The following is a 23,609-nucleotide window of genomic DNA, read 5'->3' as shown; positions in this document are numbered from 1 at the left end:
TACACTGAGAAAAATTTGATGCAACCAGAACAATAAAATAGCAGCTCCGTAGTGTGTCCTCTTCTCTGCTGCTGAGATAAGACTAATAATAATGGATGCATACTAGCAATATGCTCCCATAAAGTAAAATAGTTCTGGGTAACATCTAAATATTACCACTTCTCTTCTGTTCCAAAGACTTCTCAACTTCGTCACACTTATCCTGTGACCCTAAAAGCCAGGCTCAGATTTTGAAGCACTGCAAATGGCACAATTCATTCCTAATGACCATATTCAATAGTCCATTGAACATTTTCTGTTGAACTTGTGCCACTGTCTGCTGCTTTCTTTTGAATTTTTTTGCTGGTGTGGTTTGATATAGTGCATTTTCTATTTCCATGGGGCAGATTCTGCTATCTTGGACAGAACAGTGGTTCCCACTCTTGCATTACAGCAAGGAGGGTTTGAATCCATCAGCTGACTGGACACTTTCTGTGTGGTGTTTATTTGGCTTCTTCCTAGTCCAACATCATGCATATTACATTACTTGGTAATTCTATTAAAAGCAGATATAAATGCAACTGGGGATGTGACTGTGTAACAACCGTTATTATGGCATAGCTCCGCTAGGAGGTGTCGTCCTGTTATTGTAGTAGTTTGAGAGTCTCCTAGTGTGAGTGCAGCAGCAGCCATTACAATCCAGCATGCTGCTCTGCATCTGTTTAGAGAGACCGTACCATTGTAACGGGCTGGCACCGGCGATTACCTAACCCCGGCACATGTATGTACGAATAGGGTAGAGGTGTGGAGACCTGGCTTGTATAGAGTCTTGTTCTGTTAATGCCAAATAAAGGTCTGACTAATTGACTGACCTGATTGTCCGGGTAACTTCCTCGCCTCATCCCCGTTGGACCTGCTAGCTGCTCCTTCATCGCCAGACCGCTGTTACAACTGCCCTGTAACAATATGGCAGCCCCCTTCAAGGACAACACTCTGCTATGAGGTAATGAATCTAATAAAATGTCTAGCTTAGAAGTTCAAATATCTTTATACTATTGAGTGGCAGCGGTTAATAAGTATCATGTGTCATTTTGAGTTTTTCGTTGCCAAGTAAAAGAATTAAGAAATTGTGGGCAGTCAACCAATAAACTGTTTTTTTTTTAAATAGAGTTCTACCTTCATAAGTAGCACAAGAATGGCTACTGCTAATAATACTATGGGGTGTTGTTGGGGTTTTCTGTTTGTTTGACCATGGAGGCCATAAAAGGACACTGAAGAAAACCAATATGAGATAATTTGCGCTTTATTAAATGGCATGTTATCCTGTTGTAAGCAGCCATGAGAAGATGGGTATACTATGGATTTAAAGTGACACAGTGAGCAAAAATGCTCCTGTAGGATGTGGTGTTCAAAGTTCAATGTACTGTGTATTCAGAGATGCTCTTCTCCACACCTTGGTCTTGACAACTGTTTATTGGAGTTACTACTGCCTTCCAGTGAGTCAGAAACATACTGTCCATTCTCCTCTAAATTCTGGCATTATGTCCAGCAAACTGCTGCTCATGGCAGATTTTCTGTTTTTTCAGACAGTTCTCTGTAAACCCTATTGATGCCTTTTTGCGAAAATCCAAGTAGATCAGCAGTTTCTGCAGTTTTTCAGTTTGACCTTCAGCAGGTCATCTTGACTAGTTGCTGCCATCTGACCAGCCAAACAAATGCTTTGTGCAATTTTTTAATAAGCAGTTGAACATATGTGCCTATACAGTGGGGCAAAAAAGTATTTAGTCAGCCACCGATTGTGCAAGTTCCCCCACCTAAAATGATGACAGAGGTCAGTAATTTGCACCAGAGGTACACTTCAACTGTGAGAGACAGAATGTGAAAAAAAAAGCCATGAATCCACATGGTAGGATTTGTAAAGAATTTTTTCGTAAATCAGGGTGGAAAATAAGTATTTGGTCAATAACAAAAATACAACTCAATACTTTGTAACATAACCTTTGTTGGCAATAACAGAGGTCAAACGTTTACTATAGGTCTTTACCAGGTTTGCACACACAGTAGCTGGTATTTTGGCCCATTCCTCCATGCAGATCTTCTCGAGAGCAGTGATGTTTTGGGGCTGTCGCCGAGCAACACGGACTTTCAACTCCCGCCACAGATTTTCTATGGGGTTGAGGTCTGGAGACTGGCTAGGCCACTCCAGGACTTTCAAATGCTTCTTACGGAGCCACTCCTTTGTTGCCCGGGCGGTGTGTTTTGGATCATTGTCATGTTGGAAGACCCAGCCTCGTTTCATCTTCAAAGTTCTCACTGATGGAAGGAGGTTTTGGCTCAAAATCTCACGATACATGGCCCCATTCATTCTGTCCTTAACACGGATCAGTCGTCCTGTCCCCTTGGCAGAAAAACAGCCCCATAGCATGATGTTTCCACCCCCATGCTTCACAGTAGGTATGGTGTTCTTGGGATGCAACTCAGTATTCGTCTTCCTCCAAACACGACGAGTTGAGTTTATACCAAAAAGTTCTACTTTGGTTTCATCTGACCACATGACATTCTCCCAATCCTCTGCTGTATCATCCATGTGCTCTCTGGCAAACTTCAGACGGGCCTGGACATGCACTGGCTTCAGCAGCGGAACACGTCTGGCACTGCGGGATTTGATTCCCTGCCGTTGTAGTGTGTTACTGATGGTGACCTTTGTTACTTTGGTCCCAGCTCTCTGCAGGTCATTCACCAGGTCCCCCCGTGTGGTTCTGGGATCTTTGCTCACCGTTCTCATGATCATTTTGACCCCACGGGATGAGATCTTGTGTGGAGCCCCAGATCGAGGGAGATTATCAGTGGTCTTGTATGTCTTCCATTTTCTGATGATTGCTCCCACAGTTGATTTTTTCACACCAAGCTGCTTGCCTATTGTAGATTCACTCTTCCCAGTCTGGTGCAGGTCTACAATACTTTTCCTGGTGTCCTTCGAAAGCTCTTTGGTCTTGGCCATGGCGAAGTTTGGAGTCTAACCGTTTGAGGCTGTGGACAGGTGTCTTTTATACAGATGATGAGTTCAAACAGGTGCCATTCATACAGGTAACGAGTGGGGGACAGAAAAACTTCTTACAGAAGACGTTACAGGTCTGTGAGAGCCAGAGATTTTCCTTGTTTGAGGTGACCAAATACTTATTTTCCACCCTGATTTACGAATAAATTCTTTACAAATCCTACCATGTGGATTCATGGATTTTTCTTTCACATTCTGTCTCTCACAGTTGAAGTGTACCTCTGGTGCAAATTACTGACCTCTGTCATCATTTTAAGTGGGGGGACTTGCACAATTGGTGGCTGACTAAATACTTTTTTGCCCCACTGTATATAACCTCACTTTTTTACTACAGCTTTTGATATAGACTTTATTGTATGTAAGCATGTGGACAGATGAGCTTGTGATACATCCAGTAGTATCCCGTTTAGAAAAAACAAAGTCTATTAAATTTAATAACACTTTTTTTCTGTTTTTTTTACATAATCTTGTTTTATATATGCTAATCCAGAAGGCAAGCACTGTAATAAGATCAATAAGATGATAAAGGCACTTGCTTTTGGCACTGTGTGTGTATGTGGTGGCAGCTCCAGACAAATCGTGTCCTTCACCTTGGCTCTGCATATCAGCTGCAAAACCAACACAATTTCCCGTCTTTTATGAGGTTGCTGCAAACAATTTGAGACCCCTTCAACCTGTGTGGTCTAATTTACTCCTTACCCATGCTGAATAAAATCAGCCTTCGCATATGCATCCCTGGACTTCATGCAAACTCACTTCATTTCCCTTCTTAAACAATACATTACTGTCAGACACCAAAGTGATACGCAAATTCCAGTTCCCCAATTTTGTTCAGTGAAATTTTGATTTGAAAGTGTACCATCAAACCCCAAAAGTCCCTCCCGGCACAATCCTTGTCTTTTTGTTTCTAACTCCTGACACAGGGTTTCTGATCTGATATATTTTTCTGCTTCATTCCCAAAAGCACTTAAACATGATAAATAAATGATCAAAACTTGAACAATGCTAACTCGATGTAAATCACCTCTTGGATTGAGTTCAATGGTGGGGTTAGAGCTTTAATCAAGAAGCGTAGTTTCATCCAAACACAAACAGAGAGCTCGTTGATAAAACCCCAGGGGATAAAGACATCCATGAAAATGATTGCTTTTGAACAAGTGTCATGTAGTAACATATCCAGGCCATTGGCTTTTGAAGGCAAACGTTGCATATAAACAAAAGCAGCATAAGCTTTAAGGATAAGCAAGCAAGCTGGTGACCAGAATATCACCAGCCTGTCTGGATGGAGTGACAAAAAAGCTTTTTCTCAGTATGCCTTAAATAAGAACCACCAGCTGAGAGGAGTAGCTCAGTAGCCCCATATCCAGTGAAGGAAAAAAAAAGATTTTCTGAAAGCCGTTTTGACAAAACCTTTATCACAAATACAAGGAAAGGAAGAAAAACTAAGACAACAAATAAAATACACATTTTGGCTTTTGAAGACAGAGATTTTTGCATGGGTGACTATATTAATAGTGCCCGAGCTCCGTTGCACTTTCTTGTTTGACCATGTAGCTGTTAGAGTTTATCACTGCTGCCAAACACTAGATTTAATGCTTAGTGAGCATAATGTGTGTTTCCAGAAAAAAAAAAAAAAAAAGCAAGATCTCTCATTCAAGCACATAAAAACACGTTGTGACTTGCTGTACAGATAGTTAAAAAATAAATAAATAAAATAAACATAAATCCTTCACTGAGGGATCAACTTTATATCCAATTTATCTTGTTCTTGGATATCATGAATAACATCAAATGGCATTATCAGCTGATATAGCATCATCATTATGTAGTGATTTTTACATATTTATTCTTTGCTCATCCATCATCACAAAACAGGGCTTGATGTCACGCTGGGTGATTTTATTGCAGATTTTAATCCTGGTTAGATAGTCTAATCTTACAATCATGCAGAGAGACAAAAGTGAAACTGGAAGTGCTGGCAATGTATTGAGTCATTCCAATGCAATAACATTTTCCTTAAGAACCCTTTGGCTAGTCTGCTGACTCAATCTCTCAAGGCAATGGCCAGCTGGGATATCCAGATAGCAGACAGTTTAGTTGTATAGCACCAAATCACAACAATAGTCGCTTAATGCATTTTATATTTTAGGTTCAGGTTCCTAAAATAGTTCAGATTTTTGGTAAACTTCACGTACCAAAAATTGTTGTTGTTTTTTTTTTACTTTCCCCTTCTTTGATCATTATCATGTCAATAATTTGGAGGATTAAATCTTGTTGTATTAGTTTACTCCCTGTTGATGATCACTGTTTAGATTTTATGGAGTTTCTGGTACCACTTGTGCTAAAATCTCTTTTTTTTGTTCACATATATGTCTCCTGTTTTCATGGTTAAAATGAATCTCCTTGTCTCAGTGTTTAGTTGTCCTGAGACAAAGTCACTTCCTGTTTTACTTTGAAAGTTGATTTTATTTTGTGTCCTGAATTAATTTGACATCCTGTATCTGACTTCCTGAATGTTCTCGCTTATGTTGCTTGCATGTGATCAGCTGTTCCTCATTCTCCACCCGTTTCCAGATGTCCATCAGCCCTCAGTGTGCATATGTAGCCTTGTCTTTGTTTTAAGGTCAAAGGGTCTTCTGTTGCTCCTTGAGGTCCTGCCCTCTATGATCTCTTGTACAGTTGGATTTCTATTGGTTTCAAATTTTGCACTTTGTTAAGGGTCTGTTTGCTTTGAGCCAGATTAAAAAACTTGGTTGTTTGTAGTTTAAGTCTACCTCTAAAATCCTGCATCTGGGTTCTCACTTCCACACTTCATACTTTACTTCCATGTGCAGATTGCCATGCCTTTTCTTTCACTGTGCTTCATAGTTCATCTGATCCATAAGCACATTTAGTGTGTTAGTCCAGTCCAGTCAAACTGCACTGCTATTTAAATGCAGATACTACAGAAGGGAGAGATGAGGTGAGGCTTTACGTGTTTCAATTAGTGTTCATTACTCATTGTAAATGGTAGATCTCCGACAGTATCCAGCTGCTGGTTCTGAGCACAGCTGTGGCTGCTTTTCCTGCTGTGAGTGGTGAAGTTGTGCCTGAATATGTAGTTATTGTTCTGACTTCCCCTGCTGCTCTGGCTCAATGTACAGCGCAATGGATATATCCAGGTATACAAGCCTTACTATTTGTAATGAAGCTATTTGGTGGTTACAGAAATGTCACAGAAGCACCACATGTTCAAAATTGATACACCCATTAAAAACCATCACATCATGTCAACATTTGTAACTACCAGAGGAATGCTGTGCCGGCAATCATTGACAGATGTATCGTCCAAATTCTTTAATAAAAATCTGAGATGTCCATGTAGGTTCTCAGTCATGCGGGTCATGGTAATCTAAGGTGCTTGGAAAGAAAAGTGACTGGACTTCTTTAAGTTTCTTAAAGACATTTCACATCTCAACCGAGAGGCTATTACAGTTTTAAGACCAAATGGTGGAGAGTCCCAGGTATTTAAACCCTAGTGGGAGTTGTGCCTTAAGAGGGTCGTTAACCTACTATTGACATGAGCCAAGGTGTGAAAAATGGTGTGGGTCATTATCAGCAGAGGTTTTGGGTGAAACCATTGAGACGTTGCCTCACCCTATCATGTGACCTATTGAGATCGACTGACAAAAGCTGTGAGTGGTTGTTAAGTGAGTGATTGGGCAGATGTACTGCTGTCTTGTTCTGTTGATGTGGTGTCTGTGTCTCAGTCTTTAGTATTTGATCCCCTACAACCAAGCCAGAATTTTATAAACTAATTTCACTTAGTGTTATACAAATTAATTAAAACCTTCATATGTAATGTTTTTTTCTGGATTTTTGATTGATATTTTGTCTCTCTCCGTCAAATTGAAACTACCATGAAAATTAGACACTGCTCATTTCATTTTCTAGTTAACTGACAGGAATGTGTTCACAGTGGAAAGTAGATATGCCTCAGTTCTCCTGAGGCATATCTACTTTTATTATCTCCTAAACCAGTTGCTGGGAGGAGGAAATCCCAGCAACTGGTTTAGGAGATAATTGTTCAGCTGTTGATAATCAGCTCTATCAGTTATGCATTTCTGGATATGGCAAACATTGATGCGCTGTACATGTTTTTCATTGCATCCAAATCAACTGAAACATAGTCGATTAAAATTGCATGATGTGCGTCTTTTCATCTTACTCTTGTTTTCTGGAAAAACTGAGACACAAGCCATTTTAGGTCATTTCCACTACCTCCCCAGCCCAAACATGCTAAGCAGAAAGACATTCAAAAGCCTCACAAGTAAACAAACCAGCGTGTACAGAAGAACATGTTGGTAAATTGAGTCACTTGGCAAGTATCCTAGATGGAGGTCTGTGCCAGGTGGCTAATTGCTGTGTTTACTTACGGTCACCTACCGGTCGCTGGCAGAAACAAGCACTTGTGCGGCTGCAGTGTCATCGTGAGTGGCAATTGTCCATTAACATTTTTTTTCCCTTTAAAATGTAGACACCTCCACATCTAACAGAATAATACAAAGTCCTTGCATGACAACCAAGAAAATATTCATTTAACATCACAAGTACTTAATAGTCCAACCGCATAAATATAAAAATGTCTCACATCAGCACTTTCAACTGGTTTGCTTTGCTCAGCATGTCTCTACATGATATATACATCTATATTATTATAAATAAAACATCCTCAGTGCATCTGCATGTGAATAGATGGACTCCAGGGAATTGACTTCGGTATTATAGCAACATAGGAAATATATTTTGATACCCTAAAATGCTGCCATTGGACAGTTTCATATAACTCCAGTTATAGCAGAAATAATAATAATAAGAACTACAAACCAGTAACCACAAACCTTGTATGGGGAGTGACTTTTATTGTTTGTTGTTTAAATCACCTTTTATTATGAAAATGTGTGTTGCTTTAAGTGTCTCTGGAATTTTTGCTTCCACCTGTTCCCAGCCATTCCCGTATGCTTGTACAGGTAGTCCTTCTCTCTTTGTCAGTTGTTTGTGTTATCCACTTCCTGTTGCTTTGTTTCCTGGAGTCCTGTGTCTGTTTGTCCCCTGGATACTCCATGGATATTCATGTCGAAATATCTTACCACCCATTTACAGCTCCTTTTTTGTGTGTGTATAATATGTTATATGTATTTACCTCAGCATCTGCCTCTGTGGTACCTTACATTTGGGTCATTTAACAACACCAGTGAGCTTGCTGATACTGCACATTCAAAACCCCTGCAGGGTTTCAGGCTTTTTGATGTGCAGTCACTGCTTTCTGTTCATTTTTCAATGTAAAAGAAAAAGGAAAAAAACAAAAAAACAAAACACTGTACTCATTCAGATATAAATTTTTTTGGTTTGAAATTGCTCTCACATAGTAATGCAGCTGAGTCTGAATTGTTTGGGGAACTCAAACATACATTTCCGAAGACCACAGTGAAATACAAATATAAAGGCTGACAGGTTCACTGTGATGGATTACCTAATGTAGGGTTTAGCTTGCTTGTTGAAGCTGAAATAGCGCCATTTAGTTCAGATACAGCAGAGGTAGCGTCATACAGATGATGTAAAGGATTTTCTTATACAAGAATGTTACAACAAGTACCCAATGAGTAAAAAGTATGTAAGGAATTATTCCACCAAAAGGGGAAAATGCAGTTAAAACAAGGCTATAGTTATATGAAATAGTCTCAATGTGATCACATCAATCCACACTTTTTTATTTATTCATTTTAATTTTTTTCACTGTCTGATGATATTTGCCAGTCACTGAACAAAATGTCAGAACAGTCCACCTGGAGGGTGCCAGGCAGATGGACAAGAGTCTCTGATGGAACTCAAACCTCTTGATAGCAAGAGAGTTCAGGAGGCTTCCAAAAAAATGCCTTAAGAGAATTGAGCGGAAGCAACAAACCTCCACACAAAACCAAGGTATCTACTGTAAAATGCAGTTATGTGGAAGGGGAACATGCAGGTCAGAGTTCGGAAGACAGCTGAGTACATTTAGTTTTTTTCTCTCTTCCTTGATTACCACACGCAGAAGGTCAGCAAACAAAGACAGAAAAGACGTGGCTTGCTAAGGCAAAACTCTTACCTGCTTGCCATGTTGGTTTGTTTGGATGAAAAGAAAACAAACAAACAATAAAACAAAGTTGGGTTTTTCCACAGTTTGAAATAGAAAAATATAGATCATGGAAGATTCACCATGGATTTTAAATACAGTCATGTGTAGCTGAAAACGCTGGACATATGGGAATTTCTTTTTTTTATTTGCAAATGTAATACAGTATACATGATCAAGAGATGCAGACTTTTTTTGTTTGTTTGTTTGTTTGTTTTACCTCTTCTATGCTGCTTATGATCCGTTTAGAAATACATCGATATCTTAACCCAAAACATATTAGAGATGCACAAGAATCCAACAGAATAGAAGTAAAATTATTATTACAACACTACTGAATTTGAATTTTATTAATGGTCTCATGGATCCTTGTGCTTGCCATAATGGAAAAGTTCCATAATCCGAAAAATAAAAATTCAAAATAATTAAATGACCCACGTTTGCACAAATGTACTCCTCAAAAGCAAAACTCGGCATGAATAAACTATAATAAAAAATGGAATTGCTAAAACTAAGCAAAGACATTAGCTGTGTTTACACTGACCGGGAAATGTATTATTTACACCCTGCTAGTACTCATTTGCACCCAATTCTGCCTTCAGAATTACCTGTATTCTTCATGGCATAGATTCAAAAAAGGTGCTGAAAACATTCCTCTGAGATTCTGGTCTGTATTAACATGATAGCATCACACAATTGCTGCCATCTTCTGACGGCTGCTTCGATCAGGATAACACACTGTGGTTCATAATAGGATGGACACTGGTCAGACAAAATTACTCAGGAAGAGTGTGGTAATGAAACAGTGCTGTCTTGGTTCTACAGGGCACAGGTAGTGCCAAGAAAATATTCCACATACCATTAAATCACCACCAGTAGCTGGAACCGTTGATACGAGGCACAATGGATCCATGCTTTCTTGTTGTTTACACCAAATTCCAACCATACCACCAGAAATTGAGAACTAGGCAATGTTTTTTCCAGTCTTCTATTGTCCAATTTTGAGCCCATTAAAATTGTAGCCTCTTTTTCCTGTTCTTACCTGTAAGGAGTGCCACCTGGTGTCATATTCTGCTGTGGCAGCCCATCAGTCTCAAATGTGTTGTGCATAGAGATGCTCTTCTGCATACCTCAGTTATAATGAGTAGTTATTTGAGTTACTGTTGTCTTCTTATCAGCTTGAAGCAGTCTGACCATCCTCCTCTGACATCAACAAGTCATTTTCACCCGGAGAACTGCAGCTCACTAAATGTCTGTGTTTCTGATCATTCTCTGTAAACCCTAGAGATGGAAAATCCCGACAGATATGATAAGCAGTTTCTAAAATACTCAACCAGCCTTTCTGCACCAATAATGATGCCATGCTCAAAGTCAGTTGAATCACCTTTCATTCCCTTTTTGATGCTCAAACTTCATCAGGTTGTCTTGACCGTGTCTACAGAAGTTAATTTATTGAGCTGCTTCCAAGTGATTGGCTGATAAGATATAGCATTTAGACCAGTGAGTGTAGCTCTAAATGGGAAATATCGGACAGTCCTCTGGGATAACAGCAACAAAAAGTATTCTTTCTTTCTTTTATCGTTATGTTGGTTTGCTTTCAGTAGCACTTGGAGTTAAAAAATATTGATATAAAATGTGGCAGAAGATTGGTATTGTTTGTTTATAATTGTTTTGTGCCTCAGCCAATAGTCTCTTTATAATAATGGATAAAGTCTCCTGCTGGGGCCTGTTGCAATATTCCTTTTCATAAGTGGCCCAAGACTCCATCTCTAATGAAAACAGGGATCACCTACCTAAGATCTGCTTAACATGTTAACAATCAATCATCCCCTGTGTAAGGCTATTTCTGTTCTTGTTGTTCTGGAATTTACTGCTCTCTTTTGGGGTGCTGACAGGTGTTGTTGTGGGTGCTTTCTCCCCAATTACAGTACGTACTATGGAGGAATCAGAGGCTCAGGTCAAGTTTGTTAGGTTTCTAGCCCTTAAGGGCTTGTTATAGATCTCAAACTCATCTCTGTGAGCTGTCTTAACTCCTGCGGTCAACAGACTTTTGACCTTTCTATCGAAGAGTACTGTTATGGAGTCTAATGGGTACAGAAGGACGGGGTTTTACTCCTATTTATTTTTTCCACAGCACTGCATTTATGTTGACAGTTAATTTAAGCGGATCAAGGTGTCCAGTTGCCTTGTCTAAAGCAAAGGCTTAGTATGACAAATAGCAGGGAAGTACACCCCAAAGTCTATCTCTTCAGCTGCTCTGCCCACACTCTGTCTGTGAAGATTAACCTTTCCGGCTCTGGTGACACAGTTTCGATTATTTCCATAGTTGGCCTCAAAGCAACGCAGGCAGAGAGCACAGCCTAGATTCACAGGATCATGACAAACAGCCCCAATTCAATATATTAAAAAAAAATAAAATAAAGAAGAAGTAAGACCGAGGCTTAAACAGCAGAATGTCATTCAGAGAGAAAACGTGAAGATATCAGCTGCCGTGTCCAGCAGCAGTTCAACGTATCATTCAAGACTGCTTCGTCTGACAGCTTTATGTATTCTTTTCTAACAGAAGAGGGTGTGACTTGATCTGACATTTCTAACACTGTGCAGTGTAACCATGACAGATGCTGGTTTGAACTTTATAACATTTAATGGGTAGATATGACCTTTGCTTTCTGTAACTTATGTAACTGTAACATATAAAAGGGACCAAGATTAAAAACAGTATTGAGAAAATATTAAGGGAATAGAAGAAACTCTCCATATGTAGTGTAACTTCTATTTTTCATTGAAATATAAACATTTTAAAAACTTCCATCATAACTAGGCAGTAGGTGGTACAGAAATTGTCGTCAACTGCATATTAGGCATCGCCGGAGCCAACAAATGCCATCCAATGGCTTCTAGACTTTGGATGAGCATGCAAAGTTAGGAGCAGCAAGCTACATCGATAAAAAGGACTGGTGCTGATAGGAAAATTTGGGCTTTGAACAAAACACCCTTCACAAAACCTGCTCTGCTTAGAGTGTTTAAATGAACCTTTAATAGCATCTGATTCATGAGACTGCAATGTTGTCATATTTAAAGGAAAGCAGAACCCCACAAAAGGTTTGATGCCATGGAATAGTTTGGTCCTGATTAGGATTTCTCATGGACACCTCCTAGGCAGGGTGTTTACGGCCTGTGCTACCAAGAGGAGACCATTATATCTTTCAGGTGGTTTGGTAACAACTCAGTGCCCCGGTTTAAGAGATGAAAGAGGTGGCTGGTGTGAAGGAAGTTTAGGCTTTTCTGCTTAGACTGCTGCCCCTGCGATCCGGACCCAGAAAAGCAGCAGAAAATTGATAAATGGATTGATGTCAACAAACATTATTTGTTGTTTACAAAGTGTTTCCTTTGTAATTAACAGCTGCTAGAAGGTTCCAAAAACCAGTTCTGGTGGACAGTGGGGAGGCAAGGGAGCTTTCCAGGTGAGTTGGAGATGAGTGAGGACCGCCTTGTGAGTCTCTCAAGTGGCTTGGGTCCTGTCAGGGCACACACCAGGAAGGAACTAGGGATGAATATGTGAGAATAAAGTCTGGTAGCTAGAAATATGAGCAAAAACAACTCGACCACAATGGTGATAACAATCTGGCAAAGAGTGAAGGGCTCAGCTGGCCTTTATCCACAGGAGATCATAAACAAATAGAAACAGGTGTGTTGGCTGGATTGAGGGCAGGAACATCTCGCCCCAGGGCAGGACCAAGCACCAAAGCCTGCCCGTGCTTCGCATGAGAGCAGTAGCTAAACCAAGAGAAAAGAGATATAGATTAAGCGACAAATGGCTTCATTCTTGCGTAGCCCTTTGGTGGTGCCCGCGCACGGCTGGTCATAACATTTTGGTGAACAGTTTACACAACTCAGTGGACATTTCAGGCCCAACTCTAAGATGAGTTGAATCATATTCTATGTACTGGAGAAGAACTGAATCTGTTGGAAGCTTTGCCTTAAATTCTATCCCCTTTGTCCTGTGGTGTCCCACAAAGCTTGGTTCTCACTCAGGTCAAGCAATCTAAAACTGTTGTTTATTCGGCGAATCAATCTAAGGACACTGGGTCTTTGAGGCCATGGTTCCTGACCTGTGAAATGCTCTGCACGTTCACTTGAGGTTTGCTGATTGTGTGGAATCTTTTAAGAGATATCTAAAGGAGTTTCTATTTAAGTATTTTGGTAACATGTTTTGAGACAATTTTACCTTTGCTCAGTGTCTCCTACTTCTTTGAGATGGACAGTTTTTAGCATATTTTTACAATCTTTTAAAATTTAGTTCTTCCTTTTTGTGTCATTTGCCTGCTTTTCAATATTGTGTTATCTTATTTTCTGTAAAGGATATTGTTATTTAATCTGTTTTTTTTTTCTTCCACAACTCTTGCAGGCTAAGTCCATCTTTCAAATCACAATCAAAACAAATTAGTAACAAAATAAGCACAATAGCCATGATGAGACAAGTGTAAGGAAAAAGAAAGGTAGATAAGTAAAGAGGATGTTGTCAAGAGCTTAGAGAGGTGCACTCACACCTAAGCAGTTTGTGTATAGCACAAAAGATGCACAACAACGGAGTTAATTCCAGGTTTGAGTCATTAGGAGGAATATGCTAAAAACTTCTGTTACCTCCTGTTCATGTAGAATGGCACAAACCTGCCAAACTGGATTCCAGGCTTGGCTAAATGTTAATTTTGAAAATGCTGTGGGTGGACCCCCAAGCTATGCTTCACTTAGTCAAAAACACCAGAAGGGTGTTGCACTTCTCATTGTGAATGCCTAATTTTGAGAAGAGCAGTGAGATGGAAGGAGAATGGATCGGCTGGTTTTACACTGAAAATTAATAAATAGATGTTGTGGACAAAAAAAACGGACGACTCATAATATGGGTAAGGTCCAATATAGATCCCAAAGAGAATGAACAGGTGCTTTATTTCATAGGTCTGTAATGTCATATGACATTGCATAATGGCTGCACCCACAAACACTTGCAATTTTAGCTGTCCGCATTCTCACTGAGAGCAACATATTTAAACATCTACAAAATCAACCCTGAGATCCAGCAGATCTCAGCCGTAGCCTTGGGTTTTATGGGAGACAAAAGTGCTTACACTTTTGTGGCCTTCTCATTTCCACTGTTTTAAACATGGTGCCTGCGTAATGACTTTGCAGTCCAGTACAAGTAATGGTAATTATAAGGAATGCAGCAGGGGCTGTATTATGCAGTTGTGATGGCTCCTTGCTGAGCTTAGAGGGGACTAACCACCGAATCAGCATGCTATAGCTAATATATAATGCCATAATACACCAGTATAATAGGTATGCTGTTAAAAATAAATTATTTCTTTGTGAGCATTGACAAAAGCATTAAGTCTGCAACAGCCATACACAACATCATCTGACACAGGGGGCAGTTATTTTGTCAGCTGTGAAACATGCAGTCAACATTTCAAAAATGTTAACTTTATAATTAATGGAAAATAAAATTGCATGGTTCTTGCAGCCATGTTGCTTACTTCCCAGATATTTTTTTTCAGATATTATCACTGTACTTTTGAGCACTTCTAAAACATATTTGACTGTAAAAGTCAAATATTAAAAAAAACCCAACAGATTAAATATGATGTAATGTATTATTATGTGTGCATTATATATACAATGTTCATATTTGATTTTCAAATATCACAGTTATTGCTAATACCCGTACATTGAGTAACTGTTTTGTTGTATGATGCATCAGTAGGAGTTTCAGTCTATTTTTCTATTATAAAATATTGGATTTGGAATTATTGTAGAAATGCTGATAAGCACCTCATTAATTCTGAGGTTCCTGATTTATTCTACACATGTTCTTTAGCAATTAGAGAGATTTTTGTGTACCCTGTTGCAAATTATTTACCAATTTGTGATAGTTCCGAAGTTTTACAGAAAAATAAATACTGCACTTATATTACAAAAATACATTTTTTCCTTAATGGTATTACAGTTTTTTTTACAGACGCTAGGACACATTTCTCAATACTTAGGTCACGTTTGCAAAACTCCTCACACAGTGAGCACAACAGAAGTCTATGTGGGCTAAACTGAGGACCAGTTATCATTGTTTTGGCACAAAATGCATTCAATGACTACATCTCTCAAATTTCATGAATTATCTTCTCACTCAGACACAACAACTGCCAAAAAGCTTTGTACGGACAGGACATTTTGCATGTGCTTACATACTGTTTTCAAAACTGTTAAACTTATGGCCAAAACAATAACACAATGCAAAACTGAATAAGACAGCAAAATCCAACAGCAATATTTTAGTGAAACATATTTTAAATCTAAAAATGCAGTTTAACCAGCCACAGCTTATTCTCATTGTAGATGAACATCTACACAGGTGTTACTCCTTCAATTTTTCAACTCCTTCAATTCTGGCATGCCAGAAGATTCTTTCCTAGGTGTATCGCCCTAGATGACATAAGATGTGATGTGGATGAGAACCTGTGGCCAAATGGAGAAGACCGAGTAGATTAGCATTACTATTGTATGTGTATCAGTGGATGGTGTGTATACAAATTCTTGTATTTTGGGATTACTTAGTGCAAAAAAATAAAAATACATAAACAAATATTAACGAATTCTGCATGATGTCTGATTCATTCCAGTAACATATATTGAAATTATAAACAGAGATGTGTCCTTGTTTTACACAAGAAAACACTGTGTAATGCTACATGTTGTTAGTGTTTTTTAGGTCATTGTTTTGTGGGTGACAAAGTGTGTTTGTCGGCTGTCAACCTTTGCTAGTGTTCTGGAAGAATGAGTTTATTTGAGACCTGAATGAAGTGTTTTGGTAGTTGTAGTGCATTTTGAATGTGAAATGAACTGCTTTGCCAAGCTGACGGTCAGTTAGGAGGATTGTGTGAAGTGTTTTGCAAAAGTGACCTAAGTATTGGGAAATGTGTCCTAGCGTCTGTAAAAAACTGTAACAGCATGAAAATTATATCTACCATTTTAACATAAAATATATTTTGATGGGATGTTCAAATGGCTTTATAATAGCCTTTATTCCAGAAACTTCCTCATCTCAGATCAAGTCCTTTGCAACTTGTTCTCTAATGTGTGCCTTTCTCTTGTTTTTGTATATATTCCTCTTGATTGTACATATTTCTCCTGTTTGTTATGTATTTCTGCTGTCGACTATTTATATTTTATTCCAGTACAGCTGGTGTGGAGAACCCTCAATTTCATTGTACATGTACAATGACAAAAAAAAGGGCTATTCTTTACAATCTGCAGTTGAGTTCCACTGCATTTACTGCTTCTGTTAGGATGCCTGGGTCGTTGACCCAGGGTTTTTGAGTTTACGATATTATTTATACTGTCTAGTTTTTGGTTTCTTTGAGTTCTGTCTTATGGCTTATGTCTCTGTCTTCTTTAGTTGCTCTGTCTCCCCTATCACCTGCATCCCCTTGTCTAGTTCGCGTCTATGTGTATCTTAAGTTCCTATATCCCCGTGTTCAGTCAGTGTTTGTGTCTGCCCTGTTCCCACGTCTCTGTTCCCTCTGTAGTGCCTGCATGTGAGTCTGTGTCTTTGTTCAGTCTGTGTTATGTGTTTCCTGTTTTACTTTGAAGATCTCCGTCTTTTCTCAGTGTGTTCAGGTTACGCTTCTTTGGTCTCGTCAGTTCTGATTTGCCCCAGCTGTGTTTCCCTCCTGTTACTCATTTCCTGATTGCTCCCTCTGTGTATTTAAGCCCTGTGTTTCTTAGTGTCTGTGTCGCGACCTACCGTTTTCTTAGCTGTGTGTTCTGTCATTTCTCTAGTTTAAGTTTGTTTTGAGTTTTTTTTAAGTTTTGTTATATTTTGAGTATTAAATTAAAGCCTTTTTTGAGTTCACGTCTGTCTCCGGAGTCTGCACCTTGAGTCCTATTCCTGCCTGCACACAGCCACACCTAACAGCTTCTTTGACAAAAGAAAATGTGAAATTGAAACTTTTCAAATGTTGAAACTGTATTCATGAGTTTGTATGTATTTAATTGCTTATGTGTTGTCAGTTTACTATGTGTGGTTTCATGATTGCACATTCAAACAATGATGTTTTCTCTTCATGATGTGCATAGTTGCCGGCAGCAGCAATGCTGTTAATGCAGCATAAGTGTGTGTGTGTGTGTGTGTTCCTGTCTAGCTATCTTTGTGAGGACCGAGATCTACATTCTACTATACTTGTGAGAACCAACAGTCACTTGTGAGGACACACTCACCCAGTTTGAAGGCCTTTTTGAGGCTCAAAATGTGGTTTTAGTGTCAGGGTTACAATTAGGTTATGGTTAGGTATTAGGAGATTAAGTCTTAGTTGTCTCCATTTGGAGCTAGGTTGCGCGGTCCTAGCGGCTGACTGGACCCTTTTTCTCCTTGTGATCTTATAGCATGATTTATGTGCTTTACCTCAGTTTCATTTATTTTTTTATTTTATTTTTTTTTCTTTGTGTGAGTCTTGGTGGCATCCCTCATGATGGCATATGGCGAGGATGCCAATATATAGTCCCTGTTTGGTTGCATTTATCAAGGGAATGGCTAAGAGTGCTCAGGTCTTAATAAAAAAAGTTTTAAAAAATATATATATAAAAACTCAACTAAAAACCAACATGCGAACAGACCCTCCCACACCTCCATAGGGGAAATCTCACCCATTTTTATAAGAAAATTAATTTTAGTTTTTGGAGTTAGTAAATATAAGAAGTCATGCAGCTGTTATGGAACACAGCAAACAATTATTTTTCAACACTTTTATTTACACATCCATGTTAGTACATTGTTGGAGGTTCAGGAAGATCTGCTGACATATCGGTAATCTTGTTAGTCCCCTTACTTGGGTTGGACTTACTTATAAAAACTTTAAAAAAAACAACCTTAAAACACAAGCCTATTCCACCTCACGATGTTAAAAAATGCATTAATAAGCTAAAACCCATTTTCACAGGGAATTATAATAAAACCAAGACCATTCCACTGACCGCCAGGCTGTCCAAAGTGGATTTAAAAGACCAGCTCAATGAAGCTACCCAATACTAAAACCCACAGGATGATATTTATGTTAAAATTCTCTTCATCCTGGGTGGTCCTAAGGTCAGTTTATCTAATTTTTCATCTTTAAAAGAATCCAGCCCGCTCCCCAGTGCATCCATTTTATCTAATCTATACCTCCACATGATTATGTGATATGATTTTTTTCATTGGCAGCAGTGTTATTTTAAACTACGCCGCCTCAAATCAAGCCTCACTTTTTACTGATATATTAAAATGAATGGGGATCTGTGCAGTCACATGAAGTATTTACTCCTATGTAGACCGCATTGGCCCAATTTGGGACATTTCTCATCATCTCCCCAATGTACTGCCTGTTTCGGCTGTAGCTATATATCCTGTCATGTGGAGTGGATGTCCCTGTCGAGCCAGGCCAGATAAAAAGAAAGAAGTTAAAAGAGACCAATAAGACCAATAAAAATCACTTCAATAAAGCAATCTATTTAAAACATAATCCACCTAATCCCACCCTCGTTATTTTCCTTCCCTCCCTCCTCCCCAAACCATAAAAATTAAAACAACACCTGACCATATTCATACTATGTGTTATATGTTAGCAGCCTACTTGGTTTAAAATTCCTATTAGAACGTCAAAACATATGTCCCTGTCTCCCCCAGGCCTCACCTCCCCTCCCAGACCAGCCTTTGAGCCTCCTCCTAAAACCCTCATCATTCTGGATTCCAAGATTAAAAAGTCTTACCGGGGAACTCACCTGTCCTCACGTCTGCGGTTAGGCTTCCACTGGATCTTGTTAGAATAGTCTTTATTTGCTGTTCCAGGGCCTGTGAGCAGGGTGCTGTACTTTTTAAGTGTCTCTGAACCAAGTCTCTTCTTGCTGTTGCTCCTTCACACAGTATCGTTTTTGTGGAGGTCGTGGTTGACTATGGTTCATTCACACGCTGCAAACTCTTTATGCCATACAGGATATATTACAGGTAAAAAAAACATTGGAGTTCCCCTCTTAAAATCCAGAAAATTAAAAGGGTTAAAAGAATAAAAATCTCCTCCTCTCCCCCAGAGGTTAATCTTAAAACCGGGAGGGCTAATTCTGCTTAATCCCACTAAAAAACCTTTAAAAATATGAGTTGGGAGGGCTGGATTTGCTTATTCCCAACTCTATATTAAAACTCTCAGTCGGGAGGGCTGATTTGCTTATTCCCGCTGATTTGCGTTTAAAAAGGTTAAAATAAAAGTGGGAAGCGTAAGTTCCTCACTCCCTGGTTCAATTATCCAATTTAGCCCTCAATGGGAGAACAAGGTGCGTTTCACTCCCACTAAAAACTAGGGCTAAAAAAGGCTATAAAAATCTCAATCACCTTGTTCTGGGGGAGGTAAAAATCCTTGCTCACGCCGGTCTGAGAGGCATCCCTTACGTTTCGCGATTACTCTCGCTTCTTCAGAGGGAACAGCGCAAGCGAGGCCAGGAGAGACAAGACAGCAGTTTAAATGATTCTCTGAGGGACGCCCACCTGTGTGGGCCCTCCTCAGGATAGGTCGCACCGGGTCACATGATCGTGTTCCTCCCATGGTGCATTCACAATCACTTTTTAAATTATGTACGTTCCATTATCCACAGGCTATAAAACACATTTCAAAACACATAAGAAAAGGACAGATGTAGATTCTAAAAAATAAAAGCCATTTAAAACAATACATCCTCAAATAAAACCTTTATTAAGATCAAGTTAAAAGAAGAAGGAGGGAAGGAACTCCACCCTCTTCTGAGGACCTGCCTGGCAGCCAGTGAGAAGCTTACATGATTGTACATGACATTTAAGCATAGCCCATCTTAAGGTTAAGGTTAGGGCTCCCACCCTCACGGGTTATGTTTAGGGCAACTGATCCTGGGTCAGGGTTCATATCTCGGCCCTCTCAAGGTTAAGGTCAGGGCCTTATGTCCAGGTCAGGTTATCAAAATCTAATTTCCACACATCAAGGGTTTACATTGTAGCTCATATCATTTCAATCATGTCATTATATAGGATAGCCTGTATCCATCAAGGTCCAAGGTCCACAAAGCACTTTCTTAATTTAAGTTCATTTCACACTTTGTTTCAGATCACAGTCCGGAGGGGTCCAGCATAACAAACCACTGGCACAGGCTGGTTAGGTATTAGGAGATTAAGTCTTAGTTGTCTCCATTTGGAGCTAGGTTGCGCGGTCCTAGCGGCTGACTGGACCCTTTTTCTCCTTGTGATCTTATAGCATGATTTATGTGCTTTACCTCAGTTTCATTATTTTTTTTTTTTTTTTTTTCTTTGTGTGAGTCTTGGTGGCATCCCTCATGATGGCATATGGCGAGGATGCCAATATATAGTCCCTGTTTGGTTGCATTTATCAAGGGAATGGCTAAGAGTGCTCAGGTCTTAATAAAAAAAGTTTTAAAAAATATATATATAAAAACTCAACTAAAAACCAACATGCGAACAGACCCTCCCACACCTCCATAGGGGAAATCTCACCCATTTTTATAAGAAAATTAATTTTAGTTTTTGGAGTTAGTAAATATAAGAAGTCATGCAGCTGTTATGGAACACAGCAAACACAATTATTTTTCAACACTTTTATTTACACATCCATGTTAGTACATTGTTGGAGGTTCAGGAAGATCTGCTGACATATCGGTAATCTTGTTAGTCCCCTTACTTGGGTTGGACTTACTTATAAAAACTTTAAAAAAACAACCTTAAAACACAAGCCTATTCCACCTCACGATGTTAAAAAATGCATTAATAAGCTAAAACCCATTTTCACAGGGAATTATAATAAAACCAAGACCATTCCACTGACCGCCAGGCTGTCCAAAGTGGATTTAAAAGACCAGCTCAATGAAGCTACCCAATACTAAAACCCACAGGATGATATTTATGTTAAAATTCTCTTCATCCTGGGTGGTCCTAAGGTCAGTTTATCTAATTTTTCATCTTTAAAAGAATCCAGCCCGCTCCCCAGTGCATCCATTTTATCTAATCTATACCTCCACATGATTATGTGATATGATTTTTTTCATTGGCAGCAGTGTTATTTTAAACTACGCCGCCTCAAATCAAGCCTCACTTTTTACTGATATATTAAAATGAATGGGGATCTGTGCAGTCACATGAAGTATTTACTCCTATGTAGACCGCATTTAGGGTAATGGTTAGGGTAAGGGGCTAGGGAAACCATTATGTCAATGAATGTCCTCACTAAGATAGCTGAACGGGCTTGTGTGTGGATTGGTGTTTGTCTTTCACTTCTTTGTAAAAACACAGTATGCACTGCCTCAAATGAACCGATCAACTGTCTAATCCTTCACTGAAATGGTTGCACTTTGAAGATTTAGGCTCCTAAGCGGTCCATTCTCAGTCAGTAATACATGCTGTCAATGAAAAACGTTGTGCTTCCCTCCTGGTCTCTGACCCCTGAGTATCTTGGTAATATCTCTTTTATTGGTTTGACCCTTTCAATCATTTGATGTAGAGAATTGGTGCCTTGACTTAACCACCTTTTTTGCTAAAGCTCTATGTTTTTTCTTTTCTGCTTGGCTGCCTTTCCCCTTCTCTGTGCTACAGAAGACATCTTTGCTCTGTCACACACTCCTCTATTCTCCATGTCCTAACAGTGCAAACTAAACTGTTCTTTCCCACCATCCTTTCTTCCTCAGACACACAGGTCTGAATTTTTGCTTGACTACTTGACATACTGAGTTGGATGTCTGCCCACAGCTTTAAGCTTATCACCAGTGACAACAACATAGTGAATTCTGCCCAAACGGTGAAGCATCTCACTGTGATCCCTGCCAGGAAGCTGTCATATGAGGCCCTCGGTGCAGCCACAAAACCTTGGTGATATTTTGCTCTTAAAACACTGGTCGTATTCGAATATTCACTCAACAAGGACACAGATTACCTTGTCTGATCTCTCATCATATCTTGTCTCCAACTCCTACCCAGAGGGACTTAGAAGCATAGTAGCTGAAGAAAATACTCTGGACTTCTAAAGCTAGCTGTGGTCTTCAAAGCCACACTATTTTAGTACTTCTTCTAAACAGCTTTGCCCTCCTGTATCACATTCAAGCTGGTGTGAGCTTATGAGGCTTTGAAGGGAATGCCACCATACATTCAGACCAATGCTGAACCCGCTTCCCTACTGTTTCTAGTAATACCAAGTGCTTAGATCTGCCTACAATATAAAAACCTGGCAACTGTCCCACTAAGCCTTGGCTTTCCTCTCCTGTTTTACAAATAACTTGGAACAGGCTATAGCACAACAGTTTGTAGTTTATGCAGTCGACATGACTGACCTCTTGAACCTCTTTATATCCACCAGTTCACAGAAGGTAAATCTAAGTTAAGGCCTATTTTATGAAACCCAGTTCTCTCATTAATATTTACCTGAGCTTGATACCTTTTTTCTATTTGGATGTTCCAAGTTAAAAATAAAACAAAAAAACAACAAAAAACCCCAGTTGGGTGATTATTGACCTGGTGGATGTTAAGAAGTTAAGAATCAGTCTTTTATGTGCTTTTTTTGTTTTGGCTTTATTGTAATTTAGACTGCTGGTAGAAAGCACTCAATGGACTGCAGAGAGTGCAGTAGGCGTTTTACTAACAACACTCTAATTTGTGAACACAAAACCAACCAACCTGAAACCAATGATCAACAAACTAAACCAACAAAAGATATCAACAGTGACACAACTTAGCAGGTCACAAACAAGCAGACTTCTTATATATTGGCATTTTTACTCTTTAGATTTGAAAAATATCTGTCAAAAAATATGCAGGCCAAACAGTGACGATAATACCCTAACTATATTGAATTGTGGCCAATCAAAAACCTAGACACAATAACACAGTGCATAATTTGATGTCAAAGAAGAAGATAAAGGTGAGTATTTTTTTGTGACATGACAAAATCTTTGGTTTCCGAGTTCAATTGTAAGAGCACAACCTGACTTTTTGAAAATCTTCATCCTGGAGGGAGTTTTTCAAAAGTTGTGTTTTCGGTCTGATGACAGCCTAAATTCATAGAAAAAGCCATGGTTAATACAGTACCCAAGTACATTTGGACAGGGCTTTAGTGTCTTGCATGTTTTGACTCTCCAGAAACAGCTTGAAATTTAGACTAAGGTTTTTGATGTAAGACCAAAATCTTTTTAGAACTGAAATGTAGGGCGTGGGATGGGTTCCTTGAACTTCTCTTGAATGATGTATTCTGCGATCAGACAGTGCAGATTCATCCAAGGGGGGCTCCTTTATTACCAACATCCACTGATCCAACCATTTTTGTATCCAGGTATTTTACCATTTATATCTGGAATTTGTGTGTAAAGCTGACTAGTCAG

Source organism: Rhamphochromis sp. 'chilingali' (assembly GCF_963969265.1).
Source record: "Rhamphochromis sp. 'chilingali' genome assembly, chromosome: 3".
NCBI lineage: Eukaryota > Metazoa > Chordata > Actinopteri > Cichliformes > Cichlidae > Rhamphochromis > Rhamphochromis sp. 'chilingali'.
The sequence above is the reverse complement of the archived record's forward strand: the minus strand, read 5'-3'. Positions refer to the sequence as shown.